The sequence below is a fragment of the Kogia breviceps genome, chromosome 10 (genome assembly GCF_026419965.1).
Source record: "Kogia breviceps isolate mKogBre1 chromosome 10, mKogBre1 haplotype 1, whole genome shotgun sequence".
Taxonomy (NCBI): Eukaryota; Metazoa; Chordata; class Mammalia; order Artiodactyla; family Physeteridae; genus Kogia; species Kogia breviceps.
The window spans coordinates 66,964,730-66,978,373 of record NC_081319.1 but is presented as its reverse complement, the minus strand read 5'-3'; positions in this window follow the sequence as shown (position 1 = coordinate 66,978,373).

Sequence of the window (13,644 nt, the reverse complement as noted above, 5' to 3'; positions counted from 1 at the left end):
CTGATCCACCCCAGGCTCACCCCTTGCTTTTCCCAGAGCAAAAGTCTTAGAGTGGAAATGATCTGAACTGACCCTCCCTTTCCCCATTAATGCTTGACCATCAGCATCTCTCTCTTAAAACTCCCGCTGTACAGAATTCCGAAGTCCTTCTCCCTGGCCTACCTGCCCCCCCACCCCCACATGCCTCCTTGGGATTGTGAGGCTTCTGGTCTGACCACTCTCTCTGACCAGTCACTCTAACACCAGAGGCTAAGATGGAGGGTAGAGCCCATCTCGATTCTGAGTCCCCTTTTGTCCCTTTTGAGCTGAGGCCTTGGGCAAGTTATTCGACATTTACTGGGCGCAGCTTTCTCACTTGTAAAAGGGAGAGGACGGTCCCAGCTATCTTATGGAATTGGTGTGAGATGTCAGTACCCAGTAGTCCACAAATACTGACTGGCTTCCTCTTCTTTACTCTGCCACCAGTCCTCAGCTGCCCTCCACGGAGAAGAAAGGTGTGACCCCGTGGTCCGGATAGCCCACCGCCTCTGCCCTCACAGCCCCAGTGGTGGAGGCTAGGGCGTGAACCGTGGGTGGAAGCCCTGAGCACTGGGGCAGGGGGCATCAGGGTTCAGGGCCAAGGGAACCTTCTGTCTTTTAACGTGGCTGATTGTTTTTGTGAGTGATAATTGTGAAGAAGCCACATTGAAAAACATTTGTTGACCTCCATGCTGGTTACAGATTTGAAGAATGGACAAAACGAGAGGAGAGAAATTTGTTAAAGGGACTTGCCTGTAAAAGCAACACTAATTATAGATGCTTATATCCACGGCTTTTTATTTATGCTTAACAATTAGCACAATGACAATGATCCAAATCCTTAAATATGTTCACACCGCTAACTTGTTTCATTCAGTTGTAACCGTAAGTTCTCTCCATGGACACTTGGCCGTGTTGTTCAGGTAACGTGCTTGTCTGCTGACAACCCAGAGAGGTGAGAGGAAGAACAGTTCCCACAAAGACAGTACTAATATGTAGTGCTCTTTTGTACATTTTACCCCTCAAATGGTACTACGGGAGAGTTGCTATTCTTTTTTTTTTTTTTAATAAATTTATTTTATTTTTGGCTGCTTTGGGTCTTCTCTGCTGTGTGTGGGCTTTCTCTAGTTGTGGCGAGCAGGGGCTACACTTCGTTGTGGTGCGCGGGCTTCTCACTGCAGTGGCTTCTCTTGTTGTGGAGCACAGGCTCTGGGCACTTGGCCTTCAGTAGTTGTGGCACGCAGACTCAGTAGTTGTGGTTTGCAGGCTCTAGAGCATACATTCAGTAGTTGTTGTGCATGGGCTTAGTTGCTCTGCTGCTTCCTGGACCAGGGCTGAAAGCAGTGTCCCCTGCGTTGGCAGGCGGATTCTTAACCACTGCGCCACCAGCGAAGCCTAAAGTTGTTATTCTTATTCCCATTTTTTTCTGATAAGAAATGAAGGCTCAGGGAATGTAAATAAACACATAAAACCATAAAGATATAAACTGGACTCATAATATTCTGTTTTAAGCTCTTATTCAAATCTGTGTGGCAAAGGTGATCCGTTGGAAGGTATTTAATGACACACATAAATGGTTTAATTAATGGCATGCAAATGTGAAGAGAGATAGATTGGCATCAACCGGGATTTGGAGGACTAGGCCTGAGTTCTAGATGTAGGGGCAAGTGTGTGACTGCTTATTTGTCCTTGGGGTCCAATTTTCTTAGGTGTTTTTGTGTTTGTTTATTTTGTTTTTTTGCTGTGCCATGTGGCTTGCAGGATCTTAGTTCCCTGATCAGGGATTGAACCTGGGCCCTCGGCAGTGAAAGCACCGAGTCCTAACCACTGGACCACCAGGGAATTCCCTCTTAGATGTTTTTGTTTTTTTGATGTTTGTTGGTGTCTGCCTGCACTTTGAATTCTGTAGGCTTCCTAAAAGCTCCAAACTTTTAAAAACAATTCTTTGATCTCCCCAGCATGTTCTAGCATCTGTGAGCTTCTTGAATGGCCTAGTGCCATCTTTAATATTTCAGATACCACAGTCTGTTCCAAACAGATAATAGCACCCCCTATCGACTGTGTGATTCCCTGCCAGGTGGATGTGTGGGTCCTTATGCCTGATGGCTCTTGAGGGGAGGAGGCTACGATTGATCTGAATTCTTTTTTTTTATTGAAGTATAGATGATGTACAATATTATATTATAGATGTACAATATAGATTCACAATTTTTAAAGGTTATACTCCATTTATAGTTATTATAGAATATTAGCTCTATACTCTGTGTTGTACAATATATTTTTGTAGCTTATTTCATACATAATAGTTTGTACCTCCCCACAGATAACCACTAATTTGTTCCCTATGTCTGTGAGTCTATTTCGTTTTTTTGTTATATTCACTAGTTTGTTGTATTTTTTAGATTCCACGCATAAGTGATATCATACAGTATTTGTCTTTCTCTGTCTGACTTATTTCACTTAGCCTAATAACCTCCAAGTCCATCCATGTTGTTGCAAATTGCAAAATTTCACTCTTTTTTTATAGCTGAGTAGTATTCCATTGTATATATATATATACCATGTCTTCTTTGTCCATTCATCAGTTGATGGACACTTAGCTTGCTTTCATATCTTGGCCATTGTAAATAATGTTGCTGTGAACATTGGGGGTGCATTTATCTTTTTGAATTAGTGTTTTTATTTTTGTGGATATATACCCAGGAGTGGAATTGCTGGGTTATATGGTAGCTCTATTTTTAGTTTTTTGAGAAACCTTCATACTGTTTTCCATGGTGGCTACACCAATTTACATTCCCACCAACAGTGTACGAGGGTTCCCTTTTCTCCACATCCTCATTGACAATTGTTATTTGTGTTTTTTTAAAAAAATAAATTTCTTTTATTTATTTATTTATTTTTGGCTGTGTTGGGTCTTCGTTGCTGTACACGGGCTTTCTCTAGTTGTGGAGAGCGGAGGCCACTCTTTGTTGCAGTGCGCGGGCTTCTCATTGCGGTGGGTTCTCTTGTTGTGGAGCATGGGCTCTAGGCACTTGGGCTTCTGTAGTTGTGGCACATGGGCTCAGTAGTTGTGGATTGCAGGATCTAGAGTGCAGGCTCAGTAGTTATGATGCATGGGCCCAGTTGCTCCACAGCATGTGGGATCCTCCCAGACCAGGGCTCGAACCCGTGTCCCCTGCATTGGCAGGCAGACTCCCAACCACTGTGCCAACAGGGAAGCCCCTATTTGTGTTCTTTTTGATGATAGCCATTCTGACAAGTGTGAGATGATATCTCATGGTGGTTTTGATTTACATTTCCCTGATGATTAGTGATGTTGAGCATCTTTTCATGTGCCTGTTGCCTATACTCTATGTTGCTCTGATCTGATAGTTGTGAAATTCACTTGTAGGGTGTGGAGGAGAAGGAAAGTCAATTTGTCATGAAGAAAAGGAAATGGGGTAAAAGAAACTTTTACAATGTTTTGAAATCTTGAGAAAGCTGGCTTGTATTATCCTCTTCAAGGGTGTTTGAGTCACCCTTTTTACTTCTTAGTTGACTTACTTCATGTCCCCTGAAAACAATGCATCAATCATCCAGTGAATGGTGTACCAGTTAATTTATGGACATAAAGATTAATGTGCAATCTGCTAATGCTGTGTTAATGAGTTTATGATTTTCATAAAGTAGACCAATTTTGAGTTTTATCAGCCTCAGTGGTTGAAATTAAAATGGAAATAGCAACATTTGTTTTCTGTTCTCCCTACAAAGCAACTAATTATTTTTCTCTGGGTAATGATAATTAACAGTATTCCTCTTATGTTCCTGATCAGTGCAAAGCTGGTACTCGGATAATCGCAGAGACTTGTTTTTATGTGGTGACATTAAACCCCCGTCTAACTTGGGAAGTACGTTCGCTGTATACCCTAGCCTCAGTTTGTTAATTCTAAATTATCCCTCAATGAACTTCTCGAATTGGGAGCAACATTTACATTAATAAATTGTCATCAGTCGGAGAGAGAGAGAGGGAGTGTTATCATGACAGTCTACTACCGAGTGTGTTTTTTCTGCCTCAGATGCTGCAGTTGGGCTTACCATTTTGATACGTCTGAATAAGGCGCAAGGGACTATCTCACCAACTCATAGTTTTAGAAAGCATTCTTCTTTCAGTTAATCAGGAATGTGCTTGGTGGGTCTGGGCTTTATGTCTGGGATGCGTTCAGAGTGCTACTCACCTCCACTCCTTGGGCTTTCCTGGAGTGCTGGTCTGGACCAGGGCTGGCCAGAGGACCTATGGTAAGCATCACCCAGGGTTTCCAGAGCTCTGCAGGGCAGCCCTGAATGGAATGCACTGGTACTTCTACTGCTGTGAAGACTATTATCTTTCTCTTTCTTTTTATAATAATCCCCTTAGGCACAGGGACTACACATCAATGTTTTATCTCCAAGTTTTGCACAGTGCTCGGAAGCTAACAAGTGGATGAATGTTTGATCCTGGCTACCCAAGGAGTCTTGATGCTAACTGGCCAATGTGTGGTGGTGGTGTCTCAACAATCATACAGAAGAAACCATGTTTGCACTCATATTGCCTGAAGAACACTAATGAATGTTGTGTTGTTTTTAAGTTCCCACCATGGCAAATTTTAAAATATGATGATACTTTATGCTTGGGAGGATGTGTGAAAAGCACACCTATGCAACCCTTCAGGAAAGAAATTTAGCAATCTCTGTTAAGAATTTGGATGATGTTTGTTTTCATTAATCTGGCAAAATTCAACATCTGGAAGTCAACTTTAAGGACATAATTCAAAATAGCTTTTGACATACCAGGATGCTTATCTCAGATTTGTTTAAAATCATGGCAAACTAGAAATAACCTAAGCTTCCAACAATATGGGGATGGTGAGTAAAATGTGGCATATTTGCTAATTGGAGCTTTACTTGCTGATATAAAATGTTTTCCAAGATTTTATAGTAAGATAAAAAAATTCTTATGCTTAAGTCTAAAATTTATTCATCATTCTCACAATTAAAATATACCATATAGAGAAAAGGCCTGGAAGGAAATAGTATTAAATCTAAGGATAGAAAAAAGACTGAAAGAAAATCCACCAAAATATTAACCTTGGTTGTGTTTTTTTGTTTCTGTTTTCCCAAATTTCAGCACATCCCTTTGATTGTGTCTCCTCTGCTCTTTGGTGCTGAGAACGTGTGACCCTGCCCTGTCTCCTTCCCGCTCCACAGTCCATTGTCCAAATCAGATTGGATCATGGTGGTCATGTGACTCAAGGTGGGGAAACTGGATTTTCTCTCCTGGGAATTTACAATTGGGAATTCAGAGAAAGCAAGTCGGTTGCTATGCATGTCTTGGATTGAAGGACATGCAAATTTTGGACTAGGAGTGCAGGCATCTTCCTTTACTTGTACAAAGAAAGCAAATTTTCATAAAAATAGGAAGAAAGCAGGTATACAAAGAGAGGAAAAAAAATAGGAGATCATGGGACCCCAGAGGAAAAACTTGTTTCTGATGACTTTCTAGTTTCTGGTTCTAGCCCTCATGAGCCCTGGCTGCATGCCATGAGATGTTCTTGTGTTCTTAAATATATTATTCATATTATTATTTTTTTTCTTGAATCAGTTTCTGTTACCTGAAATCAAGTATAAGTAAACAAGATGCCTTTATTTCGGGATATTTAAAAAATATCCAAAGGGATTATACATTACTACTAAAATATTATTATAGTAAACATATAATTGATGTATTTTTTAAAAACAGATATTTTATCAAGAACTCTTGTTGAGCTACTGTTTGCAATAAGTAAGAAGCATAAGCCATTTGTGGCCATGGAATTACAATATTTCTTCTGGTTGTTTTTCTGGTTTGGGGGAAGCATGATCATTTCATTTGCATCTAACATACAGTTATTCTTTCAAGCAAACTTACTATGACCTATTTCAATTTCAAAATGATAAAGGAGAGTGCCATCCATTAGGGTGGGTTATATCTGGCAGTTCTCACCAATGTCATTGTCTGACCTCTGTCCCTGACTCTTGGCTGGACAAAAATTATGTTTGCCACCACCTGGCCATTTGAAATACTCATGGATAAAAGCATTAGTGACAGGAGACATTGTTCATAATGTATTTTTCAATAAAAATACAGATCACCATTCTAATTACATTAAAAATTCTAACTATATTTTTTAAAAAACCTGGAAATAAATGTACTTTAACATTAACTGTGGTGTAATTGAGTTGTAGCTTTACAGAAAATTAAAATTTTCCTTCTTGTACTCTTTTGTATTTTCCAGACTTTCTACAGTGTATATAATTTGTTAGTAAATTTTTTATAAACTTCAATTTTTAGTGAAAAAATAATTACCTTAGTCACAAAAACAATCTCGTCTGTCTTCTCTCCTGATTTTTATCAGGTTCAGGAGTTTAAAAAAGAAAGAAGGATGGAGGAATAAAGCTTGGGCTTCCTTGGATGCTCTACTTCTGGGATGCAGGTCCTCTGGTTGCTCTTTAGGGGAACATTTATTAGGAAGACAAGGACTGGGATTTGTTGCCGGTCCAGAGAATCCAAGGCTTACAGCAGGAAATGGCTGAGAGCTCTGGCTTAAGAGGAAGCCTGGCTTTGCTCCTTTCTATCTGTGTGGACTTGAGAAGTTACTTAACTTCTGTAAGTCTCAGCTTTCTCATCTGTAAAATGATGCAGCACCCTCACCGGATTGTTGAGAGGGTAAAATGAGATAGTGTTGTATCAATCACTGAGCAGAGTCACTGGCTCACAGTAAGTGGTCATGATGTTTTTATTATTACTGTTAGGTAGTAGACATAAATCCTCCTATGTACTCTATAAATCCTCCATTCCTATCTGCCTTTCCTCAAGCACCCTGTCCACATTGTGGCCTCTGTTATTTTACCCCTGACATGTCCTTCCTATATCCCTATCAATTCTAAGAGTAGTTAAATCAGTGCTTCTCAAACTTTAATGCCCACAGGAATCACCTGGAGGTCTTGTTAAAATACCAGTTCTGACTCTGTAGGTCTGGCTTGGCATCCAAGATTTTGAATTTTTAACAAACTCCCATGTGAGGTCCATATTGCTGTCCAAAGACCGCTTTTAGTAGCAAGGACTAGGGTGACCCAGCTCCAATCCAACATCTGCGTGGAATCACCTCCAGTGTCCTCAGCCAGAGTGGTCCTCTCCTTCTTTGGCTCTTAAAGTGCATCATTTACACTCCTAATTTAGCACTTCTCACATTCAGCCTGCTTCGGTGTATTGCCGTATGGGATTCTGTTCACTCCTCTCAAAGCTCCTCACAGTAGATGGTGTGAACCACCCCTGGAAGCTGCCGCCACCAGCACAGGGATGTGTTCTATTGTGCCACCAATGATTGTCAAATTCTTTAACTAGATGAAAAAGAAGGAAATGATACCTGAAAATAACACCGCCTGTTACATGAGTATTCACTTAGAAATTGACAACAGAAATCCATTTAACTAGTGGAAATAATGGAAGAAAGTACTGATGTGAGTAATTCCAAATGACAAATATATGATTGTGATATTTTCTTTCTTTTAAAAATACGTTATATGTTATAGAATTCAGGGGGGGATGTTATACTGGTTGGGATGACAAAGCCAACCTGAAACGAGGTATTTTCCAAAGAACATCAAATAAATGGGTAATAATTTATTTTGCAGACTGTGAGTCTCTTGGGCCTTGGTTTAAAAGCAGCCTCCAAATGGACCAGAGGCCAAAGTTGAATAACCCGGTGTGCAGGCTGGACGCGAAATTAGTGGGCTTTGGGGTAACATGGACTTGCTTCCTGTTGAGAATAATCAGGAAAAAATATGTGGGAAATGAGGAAGGTACAGTGGGGATCTGTGTTGGGGGAGATCTTCGAGAGGGCCTCACGGCCAGTTGACCCATGAGCTGGACACGGGTCATCAGAGGCCACTCCCCCTCCCCTGTCCTTGAAATGTACCTTCTGCTCACAGCTCCTATGGTGGGAGCCGTTTTGAAGAATGCAGCCTTGAGCGAGCTCTGTGTTGTTGGGACCATCCGAATGGAGCATGTGATTGAACCCAGTTAGACCTGTACGTAAACTTTTTAAAATTCGGGTGGGGACTGAGCTTCAAGATGGCAGAAGAGTAAGACGCGGAGATCACCTTCCTCTCCACAAATACATCAGAAATACATCTACATGTGCAACAGCTCCTATAGAACACCTACTGAACGCTGGCAGAAGACCTCAGACCTCCCAAAAGGCAAGAAACTCCCCACGTATCTGGGAAGGGCAAAAGAAAAAAGGAAAAGCAGAGACAAAAGAATAGGGACGGGACCTGCACCAGTGGGAGGGAGCTGTGAAGGAGGAAAGGTTTCCACGCACTAGGAAGGCCCTTCACGGGTGGAGACTGCGGGTGGCAGAGGGGGAAGCTTCAGAGCCACGGAGAAGAGTGCAGTAACAGGGTGCGGAGGGCAAAGCGGAGAGATTGCCGAAGAGAATCAGGCCGACCAGCACTCACCAGCCCGACAGGCTTGTCTGCTGACCTGCCGGGACGGGCGGGGGCTGGGAGCTGAGGCTCGGGCTTCGGTCGGAAGCCGGGAGAGGACTGGGGTTGGCTGCGTGAATACAGCCTGAAGGGGTTAGTGCACCACAGCTAGCCAGGAGGGAGTCCGGGAAAAAGTCTGGACCTGCCGAAGAGGCAAGAGACTTTTTCTTGCCTCTTTGTTTCCTGGTGTGCGAGGAGAAGGGATTCAGTGCGCCGCTTTAATAAAGGAGCTCCAGAGACGGGTGCGAGCCGTGGCTTTCAGCACGGACCCCAGAGACGGGCATGAGACGCTAAGGCTGCTGCTGCAGCCACCAAGAAGCCTGTGTGCGAGCACAGGTCACTGTCCACACCCTCCCTCCCGGGAGCCTGTGTAGCCCGCCACTGCCAGGGTCCCGGGATCCAGGGACAGCTTCCCCGGGAGAACACACGGCGCACCTCAGGCTGGTGCAACGTCACGCTGGCCTCTGCCGCCGCAGGCTCTCCCTGCATTTCGTACCCCTCCCTCCCTCCCCCCGGACTGAGTAAGCCAGAGCCCCTGAAGCCGCTGCTCATTTAACCCCGTCCTGTCTGAGCGGAGAACAGATGCCCTCAGGCAACCTACACGCAGAGGCTGAGATCCGGGAGCTGTGCGAACAAGGAAGAGAAAGGGAAATCTCTCCCAGCAGCCTCAGAAGCAGTGGATTAAATCTCCACAATCAACTTGATGTAACCTTCATCTGTGCAATACCTGAATAGACAACGAATCATCCCAAATTGAGGAGGTGGACTTCGGGAACAACGATATATATATATATATATATATATATATATATATATATATATTTCCCTTTTTTTGTGAGTGTGCATGTGTATGCTTCTGTGTGTGATATTGTCTGTATAGCTTTGCTTTCACCATTTGTCCTAGGGTTCTGTCCGTTTTTTTACTTAAAAAATATTTTTTCATAATAATTGTTATTTTAATAACTTTATTTTATTTTACTTTATTTTATTTTATCTCCTTCCTTCCTTCCTTCCTTCCTTCCTTCCTTCCTTCCTTCCTTCCTTCCTTCCTTCCTTCCTTCCTTCCCTCCTTCCTTCCCTCCTTCCTTCCCTCCCTTTTATTCTGAGCCGTGTGGATGAAAGGCTCTTGGTGCTCCAGACAGGAGTCAGTGCTGTGCCTCTGAGGTGGGAGAGCCAACTTCAGGACACTGGTCCACAGGAGACCAACTAGCTCCACGTAATATCAAGTGGTGAAAATCTCTCAGAGATCTCCATCTCAACACCAACACCCAGCTTCACTCAATGACCAGCAAGCTGCAGCTCAGGACACCCTATGCCACACAACTAGCAAGACAGGAACACAACACCATCCATTAGCAGAGAGGCTGCCTAAAATCATAATAAGGCCACAGACACCCTAAAACACACCACCAGATGTGAACCTGCCCACCAGAAAGACAAGATCCAGCCTCTTCCACCAGAACACAGGCACTAGTCCCCTCCACCAGGACGCCTACATAACCCACTGAACCAACCTTAGACACTGGGGACAGACACCAAAAACATCGGTAACTGCGAACCTGCAGCCTGCGAAAAGGAGACCCCAAACACAGTAAGTTAAGCAAAGTGAGAAGACAGAGAAATAAGCAACAGATTAAGGAGCAAGGTAAAAATCCACCACACCAAACAAATGAAGAGGAAATAGGCAGTCTACCTGAAAAAGAATTCAGCATAATGACAGTAAAGATGATCCAAAATCTTGGAAATAGAATAGAGAAAATACAAGAAACATTTAACAAGGACCTAGAAGAACTAAAGAGCAAACAAACAGAGATGAACAACACAATAAATGAAATTAAAAATTCTCTAGAAGGGATCAATAGCAGAATAACTGAGGCAGAAGAATGGATAAGTGACCTGGAAGATAAAATAGTGGAAACAAATACTGTGGAGCAGAATAAAGGAAAAAGAATGAAAAGGGTTGAGGACAATCTCAGAGACCTCTGGGACAACAGTAAATGCACCAACATTCGAATTATAGGGGTCGGTGAAGAAGAAGAGAAAAAGAAAGGGACTGAGAAAATATTTGAAGAGATTATAGTTGAAAACTTCCCTAATATGGGAAAGGAAATAGTTAATCAAGTCCAGGAAGCACAGAGAGTCCCATACCGGTTAAATCCAAGGAGAAACATGCTAAGACACATTAATCAAACTATAAAAAATTAGATACAAAGAAAACATATTAAAAGCAGCAGGGGAGGGCTTCCCTCGTGGTGCAGTGGTTGAGAATCTGCCTGTTAATGCAGGGGAAATGGGTTTGAGCCCTGGTCTGGGAGGATCCCACATGCCGTGGAGCAACTAGGCCTGTGAGCCACAATTACTGAGCCTGTGCTCTGCAACAAGAGAGGCCGTGATAGTGAGAGGCCCATGCACCGTGATGAAGAGTGGCCCCTGCTTGCCACAACTAGAGAAAGCCCTTGAACAGAAATGAAGACCCAACCAGCAAAAATAAATAAAAATAAATGAATAAACTCCTACCCCCAACATCTTCTTTAAAAAAAAAAAAGCAACAAGGGTAAAACAACAAGTAACACACAAGGGAATCCCCATAAGGTTAACAGCTGATCTTCCAGCAGAAACTCTGCAAGCCAGAAGGGAATGGCAGGACACATTTAAAGTGATGAAGGAGAAAAATCTACAACCAAGATTACTGTACCCAGCAAGGATCTCATTCATATTTGATGGAGAAGTTAAAAGCTTTACAGACAAGCAAGAGCCAAGAGAATTCAGCACCACCAAACCAGCTTTACAACAAATGCTAAAGGAACTTCTCTAGGCAGGAAACACAAGAGAAGGAAAAGACCTACAATAATAAACCCAAAACAATTAAGAAAATGGTAATAGGAACATACATCTTGATAATTACCTTAAATGTAAATGGACTAAAGGCTCCAACCAAAAGACATGGACTGGCTGAATGGATACAAAAACAAGACTCATATATATGCTGTCTACAAGAGACCCACTTCAGACCTAGGGACACATACAGACTGAAAGTGAGGGGATGAAAAAAGATATTCCATGCAAATGGAAATCAAAAGAAAGCTGGAGTAGCAATTCTCGTATCAGACAAAATAGACTTTAAAACAAAGACTATTACAAGAGACAAAGAAGGACGCTACATAATGATCAAAGGATCAATCCAAGAAGAAGATACAACAATTGTAAATATTTATGCACCCATCATAGGAGCACCTCAATACATAAGGCAAATACTAACAGCCATAAAAGGGGAAATCGCCAGTAACACAATAATAGTAGGGGCCTTTAACACCCCACTTTCACCAATGGACAGATCATCCAAAATGAAAATAAATAAGGAAACACAGCTTTAAATGATACATTAAACAAGATGGACTTAATTGATATTTATAGGACATTCCATCCAAAAACAACAGAATACACATTATTCTCAAGTGCTCATGGAACATTCTCCAGGATAGACCATATCTTGGGTCACAAATTAAGGCTTGGTAAATTTAAGAAAATTGAAATCGTATCAAGTATCTTTTCTGACCACAATGCAATGAGACTAGATATCAATTACAGGAAAAAATCTGTAAGAAATATAAACACATAGAGGCTAAACAACACACTACTTAATAACCAAGAGATCACTGCAGAAATCAAAGAAGAAATAAAAAAACACCTAGAAACAAATGGCATTGAAAACACAATGACCCAAAACCTATGGCATGCAGCAAAAGCAGTTCTAAGAGGGAAGTTTATAGCTATACAAGCCTACCTTAAAAAACAAGAAACATCTCAAATAAACAACCTAACTTTGCATCTAAAGCAATTAGAGAAAGAAGAAAAAAAAAACCCCAGAGTTAGCAAAAGGAAAGAAATCATAAAGATCAGATCAGAAATAAATGAAAATGAAATGAAGGAAATGATAGCAAAGATCAATAAAACTAACAGCTGGTTCTTTGAGAAGATAAACAAAATTGATAAACCATTAGCCAGACTTATCAAGAAAAAAAGGGAGAAGACTCAAGTCAACAGAATTAGAAATGAAAAAGGAGAAGTAACTGACAATGCAGAAATATGAAGGATCATGAGAGATTACTACAAGCAACTATATGCCAATAAAATGGACAACCTGGAAGAAATGGACAAATTCTTAGAAATGCACAACCTTCCAAGACTGAACCAGAAAGAAATAGAAAATATGAACAGACCAATCACAAACACTGAAATTGAAATTGTGATTAAAAATCTTCCAACAAACAAAATCCCAGGACCAGTAGGCTTCACAGGTGAATTCTATGAAACGTTTAGAGAAGAGCTAACACCTATCCTTCTCAAACTCTTCCAAAATATAGCAGAGGGAGGAACACTCCCAAACTCATTCTACAAGGCCACCATCACTCTTATTAAAACCAGACAAAGATGTCACAAAGAAAGAAAACTACAGGCCAATATCACTGATGAACATAGATGGAAAAATTCTCAGCAAAGTACTAGCAAACAGAATCCAACAGCACACTAAAAGAATCATACACTATGATCAAGAGGGGTTTATCCCAGGAATGCAAGGATTCTTCAATATATGCAAATCAATTAATGTGATACACCATATTAACAAATTGAAGGAGAAAAACCATATGATCATCTCAATAGATGCAGAGAAAGCTTTCGACAAAATTCAACACCGATTTATGATAAACACCCTCCAGAAAATAGCCATAGAGGGAACTTTCCTCAATATAATAAAGGCCATATATGAAAAATGCACAGCCAACGTCACCCTCAATGGTGAAAAACTGAAGCCATTTCCACTAAGATCAGGAACAAGGCAAGGTTGCCCACTCTCACCACTCTTATTCAACATAGTTTTGGAAGTTTTAGCCACAGCAATCAGAGAAGATAAAGAAATAAAAGGAATCCAAATTGGAAAAGAAGAAGTAAAACTGTCACTGTTTGCAGATGTCATGATACTATATATAGAGAATCCTAAAGATTCTACCAGAAAACTGTAGAGCTAATCAATGAATTTGATAAAGTAGCAGGATACAAAATTAATGTACAGGAATCTCTTGCATT